This window comes from Salmo trutta, unplaced genomic scaffold (genome assembly GCF_901001165.1).
Source record: "Salmo trutta unplaced genomic scaffold, fSalTru1.1, whole genome shotgun sequence".
NCBI lineage: Eukaryota > Metazoa > Chordata > Actinopteri > Salmoniformes > Salmonidae > Salmo > Salmo trutta.
Window position 1 is genome coordinate 536,293 of NW_021822362.1, and position 17,840 is coordinate 554,132.

General features: G+C 44.7%; 2 long non-coding RNA genes across 2 annotated transcripts in view; both read left to right on the forward strand.

The window, feature by feature from the left end:
• LOC115181972 (uncharacterized) overlaps nt 1-17,840 on the forward strand; it is a 28,401-nt gene that overhangs the window by 9,473 nt on the left and 1,088 nt on the right. The gene's annotated exons all lie outside the window — the stretch shown is intronic.
• Nucleotides 2,365-17,757, forward strand: LOC115181978 (uncharacterized). The gene is made up of 5 exons (XR_003873590.1): nt 2,365-2,615; nt 15,201-15,301; nt 15,466-15,812; nt 16,017-16,153; nt 17,722-17,757. It is a non-coding gene; the product is annotated as an uncharacterized LOC115181978 (long non-coding RNA).

Here is a 17,840-nt window from a genome sequence, read left to right on the forward strand (position 1 = left end):
CAGCTATCACGTTGTAGCAGTTGTGAAGCGCACCTGTGCACATGATCAGTCATTTTTTGCAATACACCGTCTTGCATCTTGTCACGCCCTGACCATAGACAGCCCTTGGTTCTCTATGGTGTAGTAGGTCAGGGCGTGACTAAGGGGTGTTCTAGGACCAAGCAGCGTGTACATGTGGTAAAGGAGTTTTGGACATGAGAGAACACAAGACCCTTCCTTAGCAGGAGTCGCCAAGGAGCACAGGGGGACAGCGACGGCGCCGGGGACGGCAGCCACAGGAACCCCAAGATTTTTTTTGTTGGGGGGGGGGCACATGGAGCTGGCGGCTGATCAGAGGGAAGAGACGGTCAGGGAGGCAATGGAGAAGTTGGGAGAGAGATGAGAGAGATGTTGTGCAAGTGTGTTCTGCTCAACATACGACCAGAGGATCCGGTTAGCAATCTGGTGAATCCCCCCAGTCCGGTACGCCCTGTGCCAGCTCCCCGCACTCGCCCTGAAGTGCGTGTCACCAGTCCGGTTGCCACCTGTACCGGCTCCACGCATCAGGCCTCTAGTGCGCATTCACAGTCCAGAGCTTCCGGCGACGGTTCACAGTCCAGAGCTTCCGGCGACGGTTCACAGTCCGGAACCTCCAGCGACGGTCCACGGTCCGGAACCTCCAGCGACGGTCAACGGTCCAGAACTGCCAGCGACGGTCAACGGTCCAGATCCTCCAGCGACGGTCAACGGTCCAGAACCTCCAGCGACGGTCAACAGGCCGGAGGCTTCTTCTGCGCCGGTGGCCCATTCCAGACACGGCGTCCGGTCCCGCTCCATGGCAGGAGCCTTCCTCTGCGCGGTGCCCAGTCCAGGCATGGCGTCCAGTCCCGCTCCAAAGCCGTGTCAGCTCCCCGCACTCGCCCTGAGGAGCGGGGAAACAGTCCGGTGCCACAGAAACCCCAAGATTTGTTTTGGGGCGGGCACCATGGGGCGGTCGGCTGGGCAGAGGAGGAGAGCCAGAGACCGTCTGGCAGTCGATAGAGGAGTTTAATGAGAGATACCGGATGAGAGGAATTAGCAGAAGTGCATGTCACCAGTACGGTGCCAACCTGTTACCGGCTCCACGCATCAGGCCTCCAGTGCGCATTCACAGTCCGGAACCTCCAGCTACGGTCCCACGGTCAGGAACCTCTAGCCACGGTCCACGGTCCGGAACCTCCAGCGACGGTCAACGGTCCGGAACCTCCAGCGATGGTCAACGGTCCGGAACCTCCGGCGACGGTCAATGGTCCGGATACTCCAGCGACAGTCAACAGGCCGGAGGCTTCTTCTGCGCCGGTGCCCAGTCCAGGCACGGCGTCCAGTCCCGCTCCAAAGCCGGAGCCTTCCTCTGCGCCGGTGCCCAGTCCAGGCACGGAGTCCAACCCAGCTCCATGGCCAGAGCCCTCCTTTGCGCCGGTGCCCAGTCCAGGCACGGCGTTCTGCCCGGCGTGATGGCCGGATCCAGGGTGTGAGCGGGGCTACGACCTGCACCGGAGCCGCCACCGACACTAATCACCCCTTACCCTCCCCATTTGGTTTCAGGTTTTGTTGCAGGAGTCCGCAACCTTGGGGGGGGGTACTGTCACGCCCTGACCATAGAGAGCCCTTGGTTCTCTATGGTGTAGACGTAATGCAGCATTTCCTAAACTCTAAACTAAAATAATTAACTCTTCATCATCAAGCTGTATTCGTAGAATCCACTGTGTAGTGATACGTAACCTCTCAGAACTACAGTCATGCTCTGTGATGGTGTGTGTGAACTCACAGGGTCCCATTTTACTCCATGTAAATATATTGTCACTTCAATGCTTTAATCACATGTTAAATGTATCTACACTGTGGTAAACTAAACTAATATACACTAAATATACAAACTATTCTACACTATGGTAAACTAAACTAACATAAACTAAATATACAAAACTATTCTGCACTGTGGTAAACTAAACTAATATAAACTAAATATACAAACTAATCTTCACTGTGGGAAACAAACATGGTTTTCAGAAAATAAGTCTGTGGTCACATGGTGGTGGTTAGTGTCATACTATTGGTTAGACAGTTTCCCCTTTAATGAGGTTGACAGTTAAAACTGTCTCTTACATTAGACTGAGTCACACAGAGACTCCAGCTGTGCAGAGAACAGACACAAACTACAACTGAGATAACAGCAGACTTTACAGCAGTAGAAGTTACAACAGTAGAAGTTACAGCAGTAGAAGTTACAGTAGTAGAAGTTACAACAGTAGAGGTTAAAACAGTAGAAGTTAAAACATTAGCAGTTACAACAGTAGAAATTACAACAGTAGAAGTTACAACAGTAGAAGTTACAACAGTAGAAGTTACAGCAGTAGAAGTTACAGCAGTAGAAGTTACAGCAGTAGAAGTTACAACAGTAGAAGTTACAACAGTAGAAGTTACTGCATTTGAACACACGTGTGTAAAGATGTCAGAGGAAATCTCTGAAAACAGCGATGGATTTAGAGGCAAAAAAATAAATGAAATAGAGGCCATGGATTTTAATGATCAAATATACAACAACGAAAGACACATCATGCCCTGCAAGAAGGATGGAGTTGGTGATCAACATTCAGGTAACAGTTTATCCTGGTGTAGTGCTTGACACTGACACATACTTACACCCCAACACACATGCACATGCACCCGCACACACACACAACTTTATTGCACTAATTTCCTACACTGACTATATGCATACACACTGGATTCTACAACAGGCTCACACATACTGACACTGACACCACACACAACTTAAATACAGACATTTCTCATTTACATAATATTCACACCCCAAGTCAATACATGTTAGAATCACAGTTTGGCAGCGATTACAACTGTGAGTCTCTGGTAAGTCTCTAAGAGCTTTTCTTTTCAAAATTCTTCAAGCTCTGTCAAATTGGTTGTTGATCATTGCTTGGCAACCATTTTGAGTCCTTGACCATAGATTGCAAGCAGATTTGATCACAACTGTAACTTTGCAAACTCCCAGTGTAGATTTGGTCTTGTTGTTCTTGGTTGTCTGGTGGAAAGCAGACTGAAACCAGGTTTTCTTCTAGGATTTTTTCCTGTACTTAGCTCCATTCTATAATTTTTTTATCCTGAATAAAACTCCCCAGTCCTTAACAATTACAAAGCATACCGATAACATGATGCAGCCACCACTATGATTTAAAATATTGAGAGGTACTCATTAATGTGTTGTGTTGGATTGCCCCCCTGTATTCAGGACAAAAAGTGAATTGCTTTGCCACATTTTTTTGCAGTATTACTTTAGTGCCTTGTTGCAAACAGGATGCATGTTTTGGAATATTTTTATTCTGTACAAGCTTCCTTCTTTTCACTCTGTCAAGTAGGTTAGTATTGTGGAGTAACTACAATGTTGATCCATCCTCAGATATCACCCTTCCGTATCTGTGGTGAAATGTGGCAGAGCTAGAGCGAGGTCAGACCATGAGACATCCTAAAAATCGGTCTTCTCTCAAAATCTTACGTAGCATCTGAACGGTTTGGCCTACAAACTATTATAACCACTCTATTGAAAGATGAGACTCTCACAAACGGGATGGGGTTCTCCATTTAGGACGTCCACAAGACTCACAAGACTCTGAAGGTCCCCAGTACCAGTTTAAAACATTTATGGACGTATATATGGAGATAGTTTAGTGCCTAAAATAAGGGATAAATATATAAAAAAATACATGTTTCCTGATCTTTCTAAAATCTCTCAGATTTAGGGCACTTCAGAACAAACTTCCTTTGATTTTTTGGTGACTATCTGTTGATCCATGTAGTGAATCTGTTATTCAATGTGTTTCTATTGGCTAATAGCGGAAATGCCAAATTCAATGCTTCATGCAATCATTTTTTTCAATATTTTTATACATTAACGGGTCTTAAAATTATAAATCAAATAGCTAAATAATCCTTGGTATCTTAAAACAATTCCATATGTTGGCTCAGACCCTCCCCCCCCTCCCCCGGCTCAGACCCTCCCCCCCTCCCCCCCCCCCCGGCTCAGACTGTAGAGGGTTAAACACTATAATTACACACAGAGTGATTCATTGCAACTTATTATGTGACTTGTTAAGCAAATGATTCCTGAGATTTTTTAGGTTGAAGTGGTTGAATACTTATTGAATCAAAACATTTCAGTTTTTCATTTTATATAAAAATATTATGTTATAACAGGTCAGTATATATATATATATATATATATATATATATATATATATATATATAACATAATTCCTCTTTGACATTATGGGGTATTGTGTGCAGGTCAGTGACAAAACATCATTTAAAAGTCAGTCAGTAACAACAAAATGTGGAAAAAGGCACTTTTCTGATGGCACTAGCTACCTCTATTACCTCGTACCCCTTCACATTGGCTTGGTACTGTTACTCCCTGTACATAGCTACCTCTATTACCTCGTACCCCTTCACATCAGCTTGGTACTGTTACTCCCTGTACATAGCTACCTCTATTACCTCGTACCCCTCACATCTGCTTGGTACTGGTACTCTCCTGTACATAGCTACCTCTATTACCTCGTACCCCTACACATCAGCTTGGTACTGTTACTCCCTGTACATAGCTACCTCTATTACCTCGTACCCCTTCACATCTGCTTGGTACTGGTACTCCCTGTGCATAGCTACCTCTATAACCTCGTACCCCACACATCAGCTTGGTCCTGGTACTCCCTGTACATAGCTACCTCAATTACCTCGTACCCCTACACATCAGCTTGGTCCTGGTACTCCCTGTATATACAGTGCATTCAGAAAGTATTCACACCCCTTGACATTTTCCACATTTTGTTACGTTACAGCCTTATTCTAAAATGTATTTAATTGTCACGTCCTGGCCAGTATAAGGGTTAATTAGTATTGTAGTTTGGTCAGGACGTGGCAGAGGGTATTTGTTGTATGTGGTTCAGGGTGGTGTGTTTGTTAAAACCTGTTGGGGCTAGGGGGCAGTATTTACACGGCCGGATAAAAAACGTACCCGATTTAATCTGGTTACTAATCCTACCCAGTAACTAGAATATTCATATACTTATTATATGGATGGAAAACACCCTAAAGTTTCTAAAACTGTTTGAATGGTGTCTGTGAGTATAACAGAACTCATTTGGCAGGCAAAAACCTGAGAGATTCCTTTACAGGAAGTGGCCTGTCTGAGCATTTATTTGCTTTCTTTGACATCTCTTCCAAAAACTAAGCATCTCTGCTGTTACGTGACACTTCCCACGTCTCCAATGGGGTCTCAGAGCCCGGGAAAAACCTGAATGACGTAATTCAAAGCCCTTGCTGAAACACACGAGCGCTTTTGCTAAGTGGTCTATCAGCAGACAAAAGGTTTAGGCGAGCGCACTGCCCGCCCCCGCCTTTCTGTTTTTCCCTCTATTTACAGACAGGCAGATTCCCGGTCGGAATATTATCGCTTTTCTACGAGATAAATTGCATAAAAATTGATTTTAAACAGCGGTTGACATGCTTCGAAGTACGATAATGGAATATTTAGAAATGTTTTGTCACGTTATGCGCCATGCGCTCGACCGTGATTTACCAATCTGATAGTGTCTAGAACTCACGAACAAAACGTCGCTGATGGAACATAACGATGGATTATTTGGGACCAAACCTACATTTGTTATTGAAGTAGAAGTCCTGGGAGTGCATTCTGATGAAGAACAGGAAAGGTAAGACCATTTTTCTTATAGGAAATATGATTTTGGTGAAGGCTAAACTTGCCGGGTGTCTAAATAGCTAGCCCGTGATGGCTGGGCTATGTACTTAGAATATTGCAAAATGTGCTTCATCCGAAAAGCTATTTTAAAATCGGACATATCGAGTGCATAGAGGAGTTCTGTATCTATAATTCTTAAAATAATTGTTATGCTTATTGTGAACGTTTATCGTGAGTAATTTAGTAAATTGTTAGTAAATTCCCCGGAAGTTTGCGCGGGATATGCTTTTTCTGAACGTCACATGCTAATGTAAAAAGCTGTTTTTTGATATAAATATGAACTTGATTGAACAGACATGCATGTATTGTATAACATAATGTCCTAGGTGTGTCATCTGATGAAGATCATCAAAGGTTAGTGCTGCATTTAGCTGTGATTTGGGTTTTGTGACATTATATGCTAGCTTGAAAAATGGGTGTCTGATTATTTCTGGCTGGGTACTCTGCTGACATAATCTAATGTTTTGCTTTCGTTGTAAAACCTTTTGAAATCGGACAGTGTGGTTAGATTAACGAGAGTCTTGTCTTTAAATAGCTGTAAAATAGTCATATGTTTGAGAAATTGAAGTAATACCATTTCAAAGGTTTTGAAAATCGCGCCACAGGATTCAACTGGCTGTTACGTAGGTGGGACGATTTGGTGCCACCTAGCCCAGAGAGGTTAAAAGGGTGTTTGATTTAGTATTTCTGGGGTTTTGGTTTATGGTCTGGGTTTATGTATTTCTATGTGGAGTCTAGTGAGTGTATTTCTATGGTTGATTAATTGGGGTTGGGACTCTCAATTGAAGGCAGGTGTTTTCTCTTTGCCTTTGATTGAGAGTCCCATATATTGGGGTGTGTTTGTGATTCGTGGGAGATTGTTCTGAGCTTAGCCTTGTGCCTAGCCAGACTGTTTTGTTGTTCGTGGTTTCGTTTTGTTGTTTTGGAGTGTTCGTTTTGATTTAATAAATGTTCAAAATGAACAACCGCATGCCTGCTGCGTTTTGGTCCTCCTTCACCGACAACCGTGACATTAATACACATTTTTCCTTATCAATCCACACACAAAACCCCATAACGACAAAGCAAAAACAGTTTTTTAGACATTTTTGCAAATTTATAACAAAAACAAACACAGAAATACATTATATATAAGTATTCAGACACTTTATGAGACTCAAAATTGAGCTCAGGGGCATCATGTTTCCATTGGTCATCCTTCGAAATGTTTCTACAACTTTATTGGAGTCCACCTGTGGTAAACTCAATTGATTCAACATGATTTAGAAATGCACACACCTGTCTATATAAGGTCCCACAGTTGACAGTGCATATCAAAGCAAAAACAAAACCATGAGGCCGAAGGAATTGTCCTTAGTGCCCCAAGACAGGACTGTGTTGAGGCACAGATCTGGGGAAGGGTACCATAACATTTCTGCAGCATTGAAGGTCCCGAAGAATACAGGAACACAGTGGCCTCCATCATTCTGAAATGGAAGAAGTTTGGAATCAACAAGACTCTTCCTAGAGCTGGCCGCCCGGCCAAACTGAGCAATCGAGGGAGAAGGGCCTTGGTCAGGGAGGTGACCAAGAAACCGATGGTCACTCTGATAGAGCTCTAGAGTTCCTCCATGGAGATGGGAGAACCTTCCAGAAGGACAACCATCTCTGCAGCACTCCGCCAATCAAGCCTTTATGGTAGAGTGGCCAGACGGAAGCTACTCCTCAGTAAAAGGCACTTGTCAGCCCGCTTAGAGATTGCCAAAAGGCACCTAAAGACTCTCAGACCATAAGAAACAAGATTCTCTGGTCTGATGAAACCAAGATTGAACTCAGTGACAAAGTCCAGAGCTATGTGTGACCAGGGGTGACTGGGTATGGGAAGAGGGTGAAGCAGACCGGAAGTGGGTTTAGTGGAGGTTGTGTTACGGGCACAGACCGAGCAGGCTGAGACAAACTCCTGGGCATCTCTCTCTATAGTGGGCCACCAAAAGCACTGACGCAGAAAGGCGAGGGTCCGGTTCATACCAGGGTGACAGGTGAGGCGGGTAGAATGGGCCCACTGAAGAACATCAGAGCGAACAGAATCGGGAGCAAATAGAGCCAGGTCAAGCTGGTTCTGCTGAGCCTGCCGGATACGGGACTCGATCTCCCAGGGGACGGCGGCAACGATGCACAATGGAATCTGGTTCGGAACCAGTGTTGTCGGCGGTAACTTGCGGGAGGCTTGGTATTCCAAGAACCGGGGCGATAAGTAAGTGTGAAATTGAATCTACCGAAGAACAAGGCCCATCTGGCTTGCCGGGAGTTCAGACAATTGGCGGTTTTTGTGGTCTGCCCACATGATTAACTTCTTATGGATGGGTGGCAGTATTGAGTAGCTTGGATGACTGACATGCCCAGAGTAAAGTGCCTGCTACTCTGGCCCAGAAGCTAAGATATGCATATTATTAGGTATTATTAGATTTGGATGGGAAACACTCTGAAGGTTCTAAAACTGTTTGAATTATGTCTGTGAGTATAACAGAACTTATTTGGCAGGCGTAACCCCGCGGACAAACAATCCAGGATTTTTTTTTTGAGGTCACTCTCTCTTCAATGGGCTTTCATTGAGAATCTAGAATTTTAAGGCAGTTGCTTGCAGTTCCTATCGCTTCCACTGGATGTCAATAGTCTTTAAAAATTGGTTGATGTTTTTCATTTGTGTAATGAAGAAGTAGCCCTGTTCAGAATGAGGGTAGAGGGAAGTGTACTTTTTGATAGAGGCGTGCGACCTGAAAAGCACACCACTTTGTTTTCCTCCGGTATTGAACGCAGTTTATCCCGTCTTAAATTTGATCGATTATTTACTTAAAAAACCTAAAGTTGTATTAGGAAAGTTGCTTGAAGTGCTGGGACAAAGATTACAGGTAACTTATGAGAGATTTTGCAGTCATATTGCGCAAGTTGCTCCCGGTGTTTTTCCTGGATCAAACGTGGACATTTTGGATATATAACGATGGAATTAATCGAACAAAAGGACCATTTGCGATGTTCATGGGACATATTGGAGTGCCAACAGAAGAAGCTCGCCAAAGGTAAGGCATGAATTATATGTTATTTCTGAGTTTTGTGTCGCGCCTGACGGGATGAAATATGATTGTCAGTGTTTGTTTGATGGGGTGCTGTCCTCAGATTATAGCATGGTTTGCTTTCGCCGTAAGGCCATGTTGAAATCTGACATGGTGGCTAGAAAAACAAGACGTTCAGCTTTAATTTGGTGTATTGCACTTGAAAGTTATAATATATTTTTAAAATTGAATTTGGCGCTCTGCCATTTCACCGGATGTTGTCAAATCAATCCCGTTAATGGGATTTCAGCCATAAGAGGTAACCATGGATGGCCAAGAACCAGGGGAGAGTGAGGACAGTCGATTATGTGCAAACTGATCCTTTGCTGGTGGTCTCCAGAGAGATGCAGGATGACAGGGACGGTCCTCTCCCAGAGACACTTTATTCCAAGATGGCGTAGCAGTTCAGACGTCCTTAGTCCTCCTCTTGTCGTGTCCCGTGTATATATATTTACATATCTTTCTTCGCATATCTTTTTACATATTTTTTTTTCTTTCTAAAAACTCAACACACTCTCCTGCAACCCGCCTCACCAATTTAAAAATAAAAAAACGATTATTTACCTCAAATCTGAAATCCACAACAGAAGCTAGCCAGAGGTTAGCCAGTTCACTGGCTAACGTTGGAGTTCAGCTAGCGGTCCTCAGCTATCCATTAGCTCGAAAAGCTATCGCCAGTGTTTGTACAGCGCGACTCAGACCAGAGCATACCGGACCTATTCTCTCTCCATATCTCCAGATTTCTACCGCAGGCTCTGGACTTTCACACCTGGATCTTGCAGCTAGCTAGCTGCTACCCGAGTGACTATTGGCTAACGTCGGTCCCGGAGCTAACATCAGTTATTCCGGAGCTAGCCAGCTGAAGAGTTCCATCAGCCACTCCTGGGCTACAATCACCTATCCGGACCTGCTTTGTGGCCGATGCGGAGCCCCATCGGGCCTTCACGACTGGACTACCGACGTTATCTGCCCGAGGGAGTTATCCAACTGGCCCCTCCGTCGCGACGTAACCTGAACGCCCATCTGCGGCCCGCTAATCGTTAGCTGTCTTATCGGCTGCTATCTGAATAGGTCTATCAGACAATTTTCTTGGGCCACTATAACTATAACTATTTTGCCAATTGGACTGGTCCCCCCTACCACACGGAACCCCACTAATCCACAGACGGAATCGCACGAGGTGACTAAAAACAGATCTCCCTCCATCTACTACCAGCTTGCTACCTATGGCTCGGCTAGCTATCTAATTCTCACTGGACCCTTTGATCACTCGGCTAAGCATGCCTCTCCTTAATGTCAATATGCCTTGTCCATTGCTGTTCTGGTTAGTGTTTATTGGCTTATTTCACTGTAGAGCCTCTAGCCCTGCTCATTAAACCTTATCCAACCTTTCAGTTCCTCCACCCACACATGCTATGACCAAATCTTCTGGCTTCGATGATGTTTCTAGAGACAATATCTCTCTCATCATCACTAAATGCCTAGGTTTACCTGCACTGTATTCACATCCTACCATACCTTTGTCTGTACATTATACCTTGAAGCTATTTTCACCCCAGAAACCTGCTCCTTTTACTCTCTATTCCGGACGTCACAGACGACTAATTCTCATAGCTTTTAGCCGTACCCTTATTCTCCTCCTCCTCTGTTCCTCTGGTGATGTAGAGGTGAATCCAGGCCCTGCAGTGCCTAGCTCCACTCCTATTCCCCAGGCGCTCTCTTTTGATGACTTCTGTAACCGTAATAGCCTTGGTTTCATGCATGTTAACATTAGAAGCCTCCTCCCTAAGTTTGTTTTTCACTGCTTTAGCACACTCTGCCAACCCGGATATCCTAGCCGTGTCTGAATCCTGGCTTAGGAAGTCCACCAAAATCTCTGAAATATTCATCCCTAACTACAATGTTTTCAGACAAGATAGAATGGCCAAAGGGGGCGGTGTTGCAATCTACTGCAGAGATAGCCTGCAGATTTCTGTCCTACTATCCAGGTCTGTACCCAAACATTTTGAACTTCTACTTTTAAAAATCCATCTCTCTAAAAACAAGTCTCTCACCGTTGCCACCTGCTATAGACCACCCTTGGCCCCCAGCTGTGCTCTGGACCCATATGTGAACTGATTGCCCCCCATCTATCTTCAGAGCTCGTGCTGCTAGGTGACCTAAACTGGGACATGCTTAACACCCTAGCCATCCTACAATCCAAGCTCGATGCCCTCAATCTCACACAAATTATTAATGAACCCCCAGGTACCACCCCAAAGCCGTAAACACGGGCACCCTCATAGATATCATCCTAACCAACTTGCCCACTAAATACACCTCTGCTGTTTTCAACCAAGATCTCAGCGATCACTGCCTCATTGCCTGCATCCGTAAAGGGTCAGCGGTCAAACGACCTCCACTCATCACTGTCAAACGCTCCCTGAAACATTTCAGCGAGCAAGCCTTTCTAAACGACCTGGCCCGGGTATCCTGGAAAGGATATTGACCTCATCCCGTCAGTAGAGGATGCCTGGAATATTTTTTTTAAAATGCCTTCCTCACCATCTTAAATAAGCATGCCCCATTCAAGAAATGTAGAACCAGGAACAGATATAGCCCTTGGTTCTCTCCAGACCTGACTGCCCTTAACCAACACAAAAACATCCTGTGGCGTTCTGCATTAGCATCGAATAGCCCCCGTGATATGCAGCTTTTCAGGGAAGTTAGAACCCAAATACACAGGCAGTTAGAAAAGCCAAGGCTAGCTTTTTCAAGCAGAAATTTGCTTCCTGCAACACAAACTCAAAAAAGTTCTGGGACACTGTAAAGTCCATAGAGAATAAGAACACCTCCTCCCAACTGCCCACTGCACTGAGGATAGGAAACTCTGTCACCACCGATAAACCCACTATAATTGAGAATTTCAATAAGCATTTTTCTATGGCTGGCCATGCTTTCAACCTGGCTACCCCTACTGCAGTCAACAGCACTGCAGCCCCCAGCTGCTCGCCCAAGCCTTCCCCATTTCTCCTTCTCCCAAATCCATTCAGCTGATGTTCTGAAAGAGCTGCAAAATCTGGACCCCTACAAATCAGCCGGGCTAGACAATCTGGACCCTTTCCTTCTAAAATTATCTGCCGAAATTGTTGCAACCTTTATTTCTAGCCTGTTCAACCTCTCTTTCGTGTCGTCTGAGATTCCCAAAGATTGGAAAAGCAGCTGCTGTCATCCCCCTCTTCAAAGGAGGGGACACTCTTGACCCAAACTGTTACAGACCTTTATCTACCCTACCCTGCCTTTCTAAGGTCTTCGAAAGCCAAGTCAAGAAACAGATTACCGACCATTTTGAATCCCACCGCACCTTCTCCGCTGTGCAATCTGGTTTCAGAGCTGGTCATGGGTGCACTTCAGCTGTATACATCAATGATGTCACTCTTGCTGCTGGTGAGTCTCTGATCCACCTCTACGCAGACGACACCATTCTGTATACTTCTGGCCCTTCTTTGGACACTGTCTTAACAACCCTCCAGACGAGCTTCAATGCCATACAACTCTCCTTCCGTGGCCTCCAACTGCTCCTAAATACAAGGAAAACTAAATGCATGCTTTTCAACCGATCGCTGCCTGCACCTGCCCGCCTGTCCAGCATCACTACTCTGGACGGTTCTGACTTATGGACAACTACAAATACCTAGGTGTCTGGTTAGACTGTAAACTCTCCTTCCAGACTTACATCAAACATCTCCAATCCAAAGTTAAATCTAGAATTGGCTTCCTATTTCGCAACAAAGCATCCTTCACTCATGCTGCCAAACATACCCTCGTAAAGCTGACCATCCTACCGATCCTCGACTTCGGCGATGTCATTTACAAAATAGCCTCCAATACCCTACTCAACAAACTGGATGCAGTCTATCACAGTGCCATCCGTTTTGTCACCAAAGCCCCATATACTACCCACCACTGCGACCTGTACACTCTCATTGGCTGGCCCTCGCTTCATAATCGTCGCCAAGCCCACTGGCTCCAGGTCATCTACAAGACCCTGCTAGGTAAAGTCCCCCCTTATCTCCGCTCACTGGTCACCATAGCAGCACCCACCTGTAGCACGCGCTCCAGCAGGTATATCTCTCTGGTCACCCCCAAAGCCAATTCCTCCTTTGGCCGTCTCTCCTTCCAGTTCTCTGCTGCCAATGACTGGAACGAACTACAAAAATCTCTGAAACTAGAAACACTTATCTCCCTCACTAGCTTTAAGCACCAGCTGTCAGAGCAGCTCTCAGATCACTGCACCTGTACATAGCCCATCTATAATTTAGCCTACTACCTCTTCCCCTACTGTATTTATTTATTTTGCTCCTTTGCACCCCATTATCTCTATTTCTACTTTGCACTTTCTTCTACTACAAATCTACCATTCCAGTGTTTTACTTGCTATATTGTATTTACTTTGCCAACATGGCCTTTTTTTTGCCTTTACCTCCCTTATCTCACCTCATTTCCTCACATTTGTATATAGACTTATTCTTCTACTGTATTTTTGACTGTATGTTTGTTTTACTCCATGTGTAACTCTGTGTTGTATGTTGTCGAACTGCTTTGCTTTATCTTGGCCAGGTCGCAATTGTAAATGAGAACTTGTTCTCAACTTGCCTACCTGGTTAAATAAAGGACTTGTTCTCAACTTGCCTACCTGGTTAAATAAAGGACTTGTTCTCAACTAGCCTACCTGGTTAAATAAAGGACTTGTTCTCAACTTGCCTACCTGGTTAAATAAAGGTGAAATAAAAAATAAAATAAAAAGACGGGCGAGGAGCGTTGTGAACTGATGAGTGGCAAAGGATACTTGTTCTTCACTGTGATATTATTCAGCCCATGGAAGTCAATGCACGGCCTCTGTGACCCATCATTCTTATTTACAAAGAAACACCAGCACCCACGTGAGGGGAAGAAGGCCTGACATGTCCTGCAACCAGGGAATCCTAGATGTTCTTCTCCATGGCCTCTTGCTTGGGGCGAGAGAGGTTATAACCGGCTACAGGGGAGAGGAGCTCCAGGCTGGAGGTCAATGGTGCAGTCGTACGGCCGATGAGGCGGCAGAGACAGGGCGTGGTGCTAGCTGAACACAGGAGCTAGATTGTGACACACTGGAGGAACTGATGACAGGTCCGGAGGTTCTGGAATGAACTGGGGCAAAGACAAGGCATGGGCAAGGGCAGAATGTAGACAATTTGAGTGACAAAATTAACTCCAAGTGGTTGCCCTTCCGGCGGTCCAGTCGATCTGAGGGTTGTGCAGCTTTAACCATGGATGGCCAAGAACCAGGGGAGAGTGAGGACAGTCAATTATGTGGAAACTGATCCTTTCCTGGCAGTTTCCAGAGAGATGCAGGATGACAGGGACGGTCCTCTCCCAGACACGGACGAGGAGCTGTCCGTTGTGAGCGTTGGCATCAAGGTGTGAATCGAGTGGAACAGTGTACCAAGCCCAACTGGGTAACGACACCAGGGTCCAGGAAACTCTCGTCGGCGCCTGAGTCAGTGAGAGCAGGCAGAGGAAAAGCCTGGCTCTGCCACGCGAGGGCGCCGTCAAGCAGGGGTCTGGGGGGGAGATGGGCAGGCGATTTGGCTCAACAGTATATCCCCCACTACTGCTGAGCACCACTTTTGCTGGACGCAGGGAACAAGTGGAGACAAAGTGACCAACCTGGCCACAGAACAGGCAGGTTCTAGTGCTGATTTGCCGCTGCCTCTCCTTTGGAGAGACGGGCCCGGCCGAGCTACACGGTGGCAGCCAGTCAGGAAGGAAATCTTGACCCGTTCACTAGCATAAGAGTTGGGCTGCTGCTCGAATACCAGTGAACATTGTACCAAAAAGGCTCTGTGTGTAGATTGATGAAGACAATTTCATGGATGAGGGAACAAAAAATCAATTGAATCCATTTTAGAATAAGGCGTAACAAAATGTAGAAAAAGTCAAGAGGTCTGAAATACTTTCCAAATGCACTGTAACCATGTTATTTGACTTGTTCTTCTTTGTTTATTCACTGTGTATTTATTCCTTGTATCACTATTTTAAATGTTGTATCTTTAATTCTGCATTGTTGGAAAAGGATCCGTAAATCAGCATTAGCATACACCTGTTGTTTATGAAGCGATATTCTGCAAGAGGTTCTGGAAGTCAAGCAGTATAAAATGTGAGGTTCTGGAACTCAGGTCTGGGTTCTGTTCCGTGTGTATTTCCCTCACTGATTCAAAGAGCGAATGGACACAAAAGCAGACGCCAATATAACGCAGATAAAGAGTAAATTCTTATGGTAAAAATTTGTGTTTCAGTGTTTTGTCAGTGGTGGAAGAGATACTCTGGAGCTGCTGCAGTGGTCTGGGGCTGCTGTGTGTTCTCCTACTGGCTGGGATCATAGGCCTGTTACTCTACCGTGAGTTGATATGTTCTCACTCAAACATTCTTCATCAGTGGTGTAACGACCAGGGTTCAATTACATTTACATTCCAGTCAATTCCATTCAGAAAGTAAGACAAATTCCAATTCCAAAAATTGTTACCTTTTCAACGTTACCGTTCAATGATCTCATTATTTCAGAGAGAAACCAACTGACCAATTATAACAGCCTGACCAATGAGAGAGACCAGTTACAGACCAGCGACAGCAACCTGACTGCAGAGAGAGACCAGCTACAGACTAGCAACAACACGCTGACCAGAGAGAGAGACCAGCAACAGATCAGATACAACACCCTGACCGAGAGAGAGACCAGCAACAGATCAGATACAACACCCTGACCAGAGAGAGAGACCAGCAACAGATCAGATACAACACCCTGACCAGAGAGAGAGACCAGCTACAGATCAGATACAACACCCTGACCAGAGAGAGAGGCCAGCTACAGAAAGAGATAGAACATCTGAAACAATCTTCAGTTGAGAAAGGTGAGTCAAATAGTCTCATTACTGTTTCGTTTGACAGTCTCTGTATCAGTTCACATGTCACTTACAGACAGGAATTTAACTTATATTAAATGAAAAATGATGCTTCCAAACCATCCATTAGTTAGTGTCTTCCTTGAGTGTTTGATTGATACTTAATTCAATGTTGTATTAAAGTGACTAAAGCAAGAAATGTTCAACTTACAGTGTGTCTTCAAGGATGGAAGAAGCTTGGTAGCAGTTGTTACTACGTCTCTACTGAGTACAAATCCTGGGAGGAGAGCAGACAGGACTGCAGAAATAGAGGAGCAGACCTGGTGGTCATCAACAGCCAAGAGAAACAGGTGTGAGAGATAGAAACAAAGAGAGAGAGGGATGCAGCTTAAGCCCCACCCTCTTCAACATATATATCAACGAATTGACGAGGGCACTAGAGCAGTCCGCAGCCCCGGTCCTCACCGTACTAGAATCTGAAGTCAAATGTCTACTGTTTGCTGATGATCTGCTTCTGTCCCCAACCAAGGAGGGCCTACACAGCACCTAGATCTTCTGCACAGATTCTGTCAGACCTGGGCCCTGACAATAAATCTCAGTAAGACCATGAATACAAATTCCATCGAGACACCGTTGCCCTAGAGCACACAAGAAACTATACATACCTCGGTCTAAACATCAGCGCCACAGGTAACTTCCACAAAGCTGTGAACGATCTGAGAGACAAGGCAAGAAGGGCCTTCTATGCCATCAAAAGGAACATAAAATTGACATACCAATTAGGATCAGGATTTTTTTTAATCAGTTATAGAAACCATTGCCCTTTATGGTTGTGAGGTCTGGTGTCCGCTCATCAACCAAGAATTCACAAAATGGGACAAACATCAAATTGAGACTCTGCATACATCATTCTTTAAAAAAATATCCTCTGTGTACAACGTAAAACACCAAATAATGCATGCAGAGCAGAAAAATCCAGAAAAGTCATTGAATTCTACAATCACCTAAAAGGAAGCGATTCCCAAACCTTCCATAACAAAGCCATCACCTACAGAGAGATGAACCTGGAGAAGAGTCCCCTAAACATGCTGGTCCTGGGGCTCTGTTTACAAACACAAACAGACCCCGCAGAGCCCCAGGACAGCAACACAATTACACCCAACCAAAACATCAGAAAACAAAATGATAATTACTTGGCACATTGGAAAGAATGAACAAAAAAACTGAGCAAACTAGAATGTTATTTGGCCCTAAACAGAGAGTACACAGTGGCAGAATACCTGACCACTGACTGACCCAAACTCAAGGAAAGCATAGCCTTGCTATTGAGACAGGCCGACGTAGGCAGACCTGGCTTTCAAGAGAAGACAGGCTATGTGTAAACTGCCCACAAAATGAGGTGGAAACTGAGCTGCACTTCCTAACTTCCTGCCCAATGTATGAACCTATTAGAGACACATATTTCCCTCAGATTACACAGACCCACAAAGAATTTGAAAACAAACCCAATTTTGGTAAACTCCCAAATCTACTGGGTGAAATTCCAGTGTGTCATCACAGCAGCAAGATTTGTGACCTGTTGCCACAAGAAAAGGGCAACCAGTGAAGAACAAAAAAATGTTTATGTTTATTTATTTTCCCTTTTTTACTTTAACTACGTGCAAATGATATGACATTTGAAATGTCTTTATTGTATTGGAACTTTTCTAAGTAATGTTTACTGTTCATTTGTATTGTTAATTTCACCTTTGTTGATTATCTAGTTCACTTGCTTTGGCAATGTTAATATATGTTTCCCAATAAAGCTCTTAAATTGAAATTAAATGAATTGAGAGTTAGAGACAGAGAGAGACAGAGAGAGAGACACACATAGTAATGGCTATGTATTAACAATGTTGAATCTCTTCCACAATTACAGACATTAGTCAATTGGTTATGCGGGGTAAAGAAGTATGCTGGATTGGTCTGACTGACTCTGCTACTGAGGGGACCTGGAAATGGGTGGGACACACCACACTGACCACAAAGTAAGAAATT